General features: G+C 44.1%; 1 long non-coding RNA gene across 1 annotated transcript; it reads left to right on the forward strand.

Moving 5' to 3' along the window:
- Positions 1 to 1,164: 1,164 nt before the first annotated feature.
- LOC121485324 lies at positions 1,165 to 3,989 on the forward strand. The gene is made up of 3 exons (XR_005986250.1): positions 1,165 to 1,277; positions 2,592 to 2,705; positions 3,464 to 3,989. It is a non-coding gene; the product is annotated as an uncharacterized LOC121485324 (long non-coding RNA).
- The last annotated feature ends 4,817 nt before the right edge of the window (positions 3,990 to 8,806 follow it).

Genomic DNA, 8,806 nt, shown 5'->3' on the forward strand with positions numbered 1-8,806 from the left:
ATCACTACATTGTACACCCAAAACTAATATAACACCGTATGTTAACTATAGGAATTAAAATAAAAATCTTAATTAAAAAAAAAAGTGCTTGGCATGGCTCCAGGTACAGAGCGAGAGCTCAGTGAGTAGTGCTCTCTTCTGGGAGCCTCTTCCCCCTTCACCCGTGGACTCCCCAGAGTCTCTGCCTTGCTCTCCAATGCCTTCCACTTCCTCTGGTTCTTCATCCTTACCTGCCCTAACCTGCTGGAATGCTATGGTTCAGCCCAGTCTTGTGGTGAGGGGTGTGAGCTGAAGCAGTGACGCTCTGGTTCAAATCCCAGTGCTGCCGCTTACCAGCTGCACGTGTGTGTGTGGGGGCAAGTTGTCTAACTTCTTGGTACCTCAGTGACCTCACCTGTGAAATGGGGATGCCCACCTCATAGGGTGTGTATGAAGATCCTGAGGGCTCAGATGTGAATCAGTGCCTCGCACAGGCACCCGATAAACACCCAGGAAGTGTTACCGTTCCCAGCTCCCAGGTGTCTGTCCTCTCTGACACTACCTCTGTGGAATCTGGGGGCCCTCACAATCCTTTCTTTCCCTTCCCATGCGGCTGCACCCCTGTTGTTTCATTTTGTTCACTTTGTTCATTTAATTCTGACCTACTCAGACTAGCATCCCTGCTACAAGTCTCTTCCTTTTCCAATACATTTATACATTTCCCATGTATGTAGCAGCTGAATGTTTTCTGAAGCACATTTCTGATTGCACCACTCCTCTGCTCTAAAACCTCCTATGACTCCCCATTGTCCACAGACTAGATCTCAAATCCCAGCCTAATTCAAACACCTCCCATCTGGACCCCACTCCCCTAACCGACTTCATTCCCCTGCTGCACCCTTCCCACTCCAGATGGTGCACTGAATGGTTGTGTTCTTTCTCCCTGTGTCCTCCCCATGGTTACTCACCTTGGGGCTTTCCCCCTTACTATCCATCTGGAACACTCTTTCCCTCCCACGTACCCAACTTCTACCATTCTTCAAAGCCGAGGGGAAATGTCACCTCTCCTAGTCTGCCCTGATTTTTTCCTATACCCCAAATTGGAAGGATTCTCTAGAATTTTGAACCTCTCCGTTGGCTCCACTTTCTACTTTGCATTTTGTGTGAACATAATTTGTCCACCACAGGTTACCTGCCACTGTTCCTGGGTCTGCTTCTCTCCTGCCAGCTGTCAGCAGCCACGGCACCCTACCCTCTGCATGTCCAGAACAGGAGCCACCGAATGCTGCTGCCCTGAGGTGGGCGCTGCGAAAACCAGCCAAGTCTCCTTCTCTGCTGTGAGGGATCATAAAGCTGAGCTGGGGCAAGGAGTGTGTGTGTGTGTGTGTGTGTGTGTGTGTGTGCATGCACATGTGAAAATGACTCAGGAACATTCTCAGAGCAGCACAGCACACAAAATGGAGCAGATTAATGCAGTGTCCCCCGAGAACTGGTAAGTTCTCTGAGGCTGCAGAGCAGGAAGGACCAGGCCTTGTGTGTGATGGGGAGGCTCCGAGCAGCGGGGAGTTTGCTCGGGGAGGCATGAGGATTAACTCGCAGCAGATGGAGGCCTGGGGCAGGGGGCCCAGTCTACTTCGTGTCTATTTTGTCAGTGGTTGAGGGATATTTCCTGTCCCGGGGCGGGGAGCTCTCCAAGTCCCTGGTTCCTCTTCTGGCTGCTCATGTCTAGTGACTGGATCACAGGCTGTGGTGACAGAGTGACTTACTGGGGTTTAAATCCTGGATCTCCTAATGGAGATGACCTTGGGCAAGTCATCGGAGCTTCAGTTTTCTCATGCTGGCTGGAAGGACACAGCTGGCCTAAGCGCCTGGAAGTTCACACGTGCTCAGTTCAGTAGGACACAACTCCAGAGCCTCAATCTCTTCACCTTCTCGGAGGAATGTCACCAGCTGGCCTCTGTAGGGGCTGGGAGCACAGCGCTTGGCCAAGGCACAGGTCACCTCCCAAAGCAAGGTGTGTCTGGGGTTAATTAAAAACACCTTGATATCACCCTATTTAGTAAATTATCCTCCTACACTTCCAGAATGTGTTAAAGGATTATGTTAAAAAAAAATAAAGCCACGACTTTCACACAAATGTAAACTGAACAGGCATCAAAGATTTCACTTAACTCACGAATGAGGGAATCTACGCTTCCCATCGACTCTGCTTTTGCCTCATTGATCATTTTATTTTATTATTTTTTAAAAGATTTTATTTATTTATTCATGAGAGAGAGAGAGAGAGAGAGAGAGAGAGAAAGAGAGAGAGAGAGGCAGAGACACAGGCAGAGGGAGAAGCAGGCTCCATGCAGGGAGCCCGACGTGGGACTTGATCCCGAGACTCCAGGATCAAGCCCTGGGCTGAAGGCAGCGCAAAACTGCTCAGTCACCCAGGGATCCCCCTCACTGATCATTTTAATTCTCTCCCATGGCTCTTGGCTCCCACTGTACAGGTTGGAAAGAAATTATGCAGGAGTATAGGAGTGGGGGTGGGGTAGGGAGAATAACCTTGGTTTTAAGAGGGTATTTTCCATTTTATAGCTTAGTGTGTTTTGTTGTTAATTTCCTAGTTATGGCAAGTCCTAACTAGTCCTAAGAGGGAGGAGTTCCCTGAGACTGAACGCTATGGAGAAAAGACAGCGAAACAGAAAGGAAGAGTAAGGGACCTTGCCATGGAAATTCAGGTGAGTCATGAAGGGAGCTACAAATCTAAAGAGAGGCTAACAGCTTCATTCATCAGCATTTCTTTCTTTCTTTATTTTTTTAAAAAAGATTTTAATTAATTAATTAGCTAATTAATTATTAACTTAGAGTGCAATTCAGGGGAGGGGCAGAGGGAAGAGGGAGAGAGAGAGAGAGAAGCAGATTCCCCATGGAGCACAGAGCCCAACTCAGGGCTTGACCCTGCGATCATAACCTGAACCAAAATCAAGAGTTGGACATTTAATTAACTGAGCCACCCAGGCACCCCCACTCATGAGCATTTATTGAATACTTACTGCATGCAGTGATGCAATGTGCTGTACCAGGTTGCGTGAATATAATACATATTACATACATAATTGTGAACATGACCCCATTCTCACCAGCCTTGTAGTCTAGTTAGAGAGATAAAGCCACTTTGAGCCAACCTGTTGAGCGTTTTGATTTAGTGGTCAGAGAAGACAGACCAGGATAGTGAAGCAGCTTGGAAATTTGTCTTGGAGAAATTTTAGCAGGAAGGTGAGGGTCTCAGTGTCTAAGAGGGTGGTAAGTGGAAAAAGGCACTTATTCTGTGGGCTCAGAGAAGCAGAGTGAAGACTCATCATTAATTCATTTAACAAATATTGTTGAGTGCTACTTTGTGCCAGGCTCTGTTCTAGACACTGGGCTTTTAAGCAGTTAAAAAAAAAAAAAAAAAGGACAAAAATGCCTGTCATCAATACTGATTTTTTTCCAATAGGAGGAGGAAGTTGCAGGGAAGACAGGCCCAATATCAGGATGAATTTCTACAGCCAAGACTGTTCAAAGATGGACTTTCTCCTTAATGGGATAAAAAGGACATTCAGGTTTATTGGATTGACCATCTCTTGGTAATGATGTAGGTAAAAAAGTCAAATTCACAAGTGACAGAGCCAAATGCTTGTTGATTGATCTTTTTTAGCTCCGTTCTAGACCTTTTGGAAGACCTGGACATGCCTTCTTCCTGAGTGAGTGAGAATGTTCTGGCATAGGATAGTCTGGAGCTGAGACTGGCAGGGGCAATGAAGTGTTACTCTCAGAAATAGCACATCTTTACCCTATTCCTTTTGTGTGCTCCCTCTGTGCCAGGTAACAGAGGAATGCCTGCAAGACCCAGTCCCAGCCCTCGGCAAACTCAAAGTGGAGCTGGGAAAACAAAATACCTTCTGAGAGGTGGGTGGGCCATCCTATAGCTGTGGTTCAAAGAGGCGGCAGCCAACTTTATTAAAGATGTAGGTTAAGCTTTATTTTCTGCAGGTGTCCTTTGTAACATGGAATACATCTGGGAAGGGATAAATTGTTATAATGTGGCTTATTTTACTCATGGTAGTAAGGCATACCAGAATCACTTTCCACAAACATTTGTGGGGCTTCTACTACCAACCAGGCATAGTTCTGGGTGGTGTGAATACAAAGAGGAGAGCGACCCCAAATACTTAGCATGTAAGGTTCTGTAAGGAAAGCAAAGAGCTGCTTACGTAATTAAAGAAGTCTCCTGTATGCAGTAGCATACACTCACCCATTGTTCTCTTCAGCGATTTTTATACATTTATACACTTGAGATTGCCATTCTCTCATTTTGTAGATTTGGGTTCATCTTTATTATTATCTAAGCAATAAGAAGAGCCAGCCTAGCTGATGGAAATGGCAGCTCAAACCTAAGAAATTTAATTTCCTATTTTGTTGAGACAGCCTCGGGAAGACTGTGATTAAGTTTGGGGCTCTCAAAGACCATCTACATGTCAGTTAAATTTAAACTCAGCACATGGACCACCCCTTGAAAACTCCAGCATGCAGGAGATGCTCATTGTTAAAGCCCCTGCCTTCAAACAACTTGCCATTAGGGAGTGCGTAGGTGGGTGCACTGGTCCAGAAGGCAAACTGTGTTCTAAAAACTTTGGAAGACTTAGAGAAGAAAGCTCTTGTGGCCTCTAAAGAGGGCAGTAATCAGGAAAAGCTCAACAGAAGAGGTATTGTTAGAAACATGGACCCTTCTGAAGACTGGTGGTATTTCAACCAAGGAAGAAGAAAAGGGGACCCCTGCAGAGTTGTGCTTGGATTGTGAACATAGTGGATTTGACAATCAGTGAGGTCCCCTCCCCAGGACCGGACTATTCAATTTCAGTAGGAAGACGGAATTGAGGATAAAGTTTCAGATGTTCACGTAGGATGTCTTTGATATTCAGGGGTCTTCCTAAATGAACGGTAATACCCGAGTTAGTCCTGTAATCCACACAAAGATGATTAAGCACACAAATTGAGAGGGTTCTCATTTAAAAAGCTCCCTCACTTATCAGTCCCCTACTATGTACTAAAAACTCAAAGCTCTAGTGGGGAGTCGGTGTCACTAAAACACCCTAGAGGGGAAGCAAATAGGCCCTTTGGTTCATAGACAAAAGTAATGTGATGGACTTATGACTTGAAGTCTCACGCCCAGAGTTCCTGCAGGAGTGAGGTGCATGTGACTGAGGTCCCTGCTCAGTGACGGCCATGGGGCCAGGAGTGCAGTTTGGAGCTGGCTGCATAGCGACACTGTGTTTCCCAGTGGTCCCAGGAAACTGCACACCCAGTGACCTCTGAATTCCTCTCATGCTGAAACCAAGTGAGTTAATGACCACCAGCATTCAGTGTTAACGACCACCACCAAGCTTTCAAAGATCTGGCCACAGAGGGATGATCTTTCTCCCATCATTTCCATTAGTGTCTCTGAAGGCCAGAAAGTTAGTGCAGGAGGTTGGATTGGCAAGGATTTACTTGGAGATGATTTCAAACAGATTATTCCTCTAGGAATAGATGGTCCAGTTAGCACTGAGAGTGGGACACAATAAAAGTTCAATCACAAAAACAGATTGTTAATATTAGCCTTCTGGTGATTATTTCTCTCCCCTCCCTGGCCAGTTCTGCTGCCCCCCTCCTCCTTTTGTATCAGTAATTTTCACACTGATTTTGAAACCTAAACCCAGTTATGCCAACCTTCTATTCAAAATCGTCCAATGACTTCTGGGGCTCTTAGAATAAGGACCCTAGAATGTGGACCCTGGAATAAAGGCCTGTATGACTTGACATAGTCCTCCTCCCTAGGCTTCTCTCTCTCTCTGTACTCTCTCTAACTCCCTTTGCTCCAGCCCTACAACCCATCTCTCAGCTCCTGATAACTTCTAATTCCTTCCCACAGGCCTTTGCACGTGCCACTAGCTCTGCCTGGAATGCTCACTTCCTCTGTATCCACCTGTCAGCTCTTACTCACAAGTCAGATCTCAGAGCTTCCTTGTCCTAGGAAAGTGTTCCTTGACCTTCCTGACCAGCTCAGAGCCCCCTGCCCCCCCCGCCCCCCATCTTACCACTGCACCTGCTGCTATATGTAGCACTTACTGCATCTGGAAGCCAACATTTATTTTGTCATAATTTGATTGATGGTATATCTTCTCCATTGGACTGTGAGGTCCACAGCATAAGAAGTCATATTTGTTCTTACAGTTTAATCACTAGGCTCCCAACACAGTACTCACACATGGTAACAGAGTTTCACAAATAATGTTCCATTCTTTCTACAAATATCTATTGAACACCCATGGACTGATGCTAGTGACTATTGTACAAGTGAGAGAGGAAAAAAAAACCCCAAAGGATAATAGTGGTGGTATCACCAGAGAAGGGAAAGTTGCAGACACAATATGATTTAAAGAGGCAAATGGAAAAAGTACAGAGGTTAGTAAAACAGTTTCTCAGTCTCTGACAAAGAAAGGCTCTTGGTGGGCCACACTTCGATTCATGTCTACTATCCGGTACTTGTTCTCCAGGATGACAAACTCTCTGAGGTAGCCAGCACTTCCTGAGAGACATCAAAATAGTGGTAGGGGGTTGTTCAGAACTCTGGGAAATTCAACGGACAATTTTTATTTCATTTAGCAAATGTGTACTTAGACGTAGCCTTTTATGGGCTAGCTCTAACCTGTTAGGAGCAGCAGGAAGAGCCTCACCTGTTCAGAAATGATTCACTCACAAGACAGAATGTACTTTGATGGCTGTAGGAAAGAGCTATAGCCTGGATTTATTTATGTCATCTGAGACATATCTAGAGAATACCATCTTTCAGAATGAAAATGAAATTCTGGAGATGAAGAACTGTTTTTTAAGGGAAGTTTGTTTGCGCTGACACGATCACTTGAGAGCATCAGCTTGTGTCTTTGTATCCAGAATTTACTGAACTGTAGAATGAATATACAATACATCATTTGCCTTAGGCAGTGCGCTGTAAATATTTCATGGCTTTAAATATGTGCCATGATTAGGTATGTGTTTTAGTAGTCAAACCAATAAGGGTTTAAAGCAATGAAATGAAGATTTTTTCTTTCAGTTCAACATGTTTTCATCTAGGAGCTTTAAAAACATATCACGAGACAAATGCTCCAAGGCAAAGTTTCTCCTGGTGATATCAGCAATGGGAAAGGGATCTTGAGATCTTGGTCTTTAGCACCTCCATTTTTTCTAGAACAAAATTCCCTAAAAATGTGTATAAAAGCCCATAGCTACTTTGCAAATTTGTTTTGGTATAAGATGATATTACTCCAAAAACCAGTTTTAAAATAAACTAGTGAATACATACTGAAAGAGAGCTTTAATGTTGAAATGACCCTAAAATAAAATGAATAAGTGAAGAAATAACATTCAACAAATATTATTGAACACATACTATGTATTGGGCTTCTCAATATCCAAATTGAGATGACAATTAGTAGCTCTTGGCACCCTAAAGATCAAGATAAGGTTGGTTTGAATTCTTAACTCCATGTCTTGTGACAATTCCCCTAGCCTTAAAGGGATGTACTATTTAAGAGGGGAGCTAAAGCAAGTTCAAGAGTAATTATAATGTAGGGAAGAAGTAAGGTATACAGAGGAGAAAGAGAGAAAAGCCCTTGCATCTGGAAGAATCAGAGATACTTCTCAGAATTGTGGAGATATGTTTAGATGAAGGCAGAGAGTCCAATTACGGACCAAAGAAATAGTGTGAGCAAGGATATGGTGTCAGGAAAGTGTAGGGCAAGTACAATTGTCCTTTGGTTGACCGGAGCATGAGGTATCTGAAGGGAATAGTAGTGAGGAAAGGCAAGAACAAGCAGATGATTTGGAGATTAAGGATTTTGTCAATGGCTAAATTATCCACATGTCCTGCCTAAAGACTTGTTCTTATCCCCTGACACTAATGACATCTGTGTACAATGATTTGAGGGCCTGTTTTCAATTCTTTTGAGAATATACCCAAAAGTAGGCAAACTCCATTCTTAATCCTGATGAATGGCCTCATCTTATTTTATAGATTGATCCCAGATCCAAATCCTTCTGGCAGAACTCAAAAGCACCATTTCCCCATTTTGCTTGAATGTTCCCTTTATTCATTTTTACTTTTTATTTTTAAAAATTTATGTATTTGTGAGAGAGAGAGAGAGAGAGAGAGAGAGAGAGAGAGAGAATGAATGGGGGTGGGGAAGTGGCAGAGGAAGAAGTGGACTCCCCACTGAGCGGAGAGCCAGAAGTGGGCCCATCCCAGGACCCTGGGATCATGACCTGAGCCACCCAGGAGCCCCTGAATGTTCCCTTTAAATAAGCCTTATATATTCTCCTTGTTGAAAAGCAGTGTGGAATAGGATAGAGGACACATGGTTTGAAGCCAGAAGACCTGCCACGTATGACCAGAGCTGTCAGTTGGTTAGCTAAAATTGTTCATCCTCCAGTTTAGTTAAAACTCACTTTACCTCACCTATACCCTTTACTCATTTCAAAGTTGTGATTATCATCAAGACAACTGGTGTTTTGGAGCATTTTCCAAATGTCAACCATTCTTCCATGTTGGTAGGTACTAGGTCCTTAAAATGTTCTTTTTCTTTTTTAAGATTTTATTTATTTATCTGAGAGAGAGAGAGAGAGAGAGAGAGAGAGAGAGAGAGAGAGATAGAGAGAGACAGAGACATATACAGAGACAGAGACAGAAGCAGGCTCCATGCAGGGAGCCTGACTGGAAACTCGATCCCAGGTCTCTAGGATCACACCCTGGACTGAAGGTGGC

Source organism: Vulpes lagopus, chromosome 2, assembly GCF_018345385.1.
Source record: "Vulpes lagopus strain Blue_001 chromosome 2, ASM1834538v1, whole genome shotgun sequence".
NCBI lineage: Eukaryota > Metazoa > Chordata > Mammalia > Carnivora > Canidae > Vulpes > Vulpes lagopus.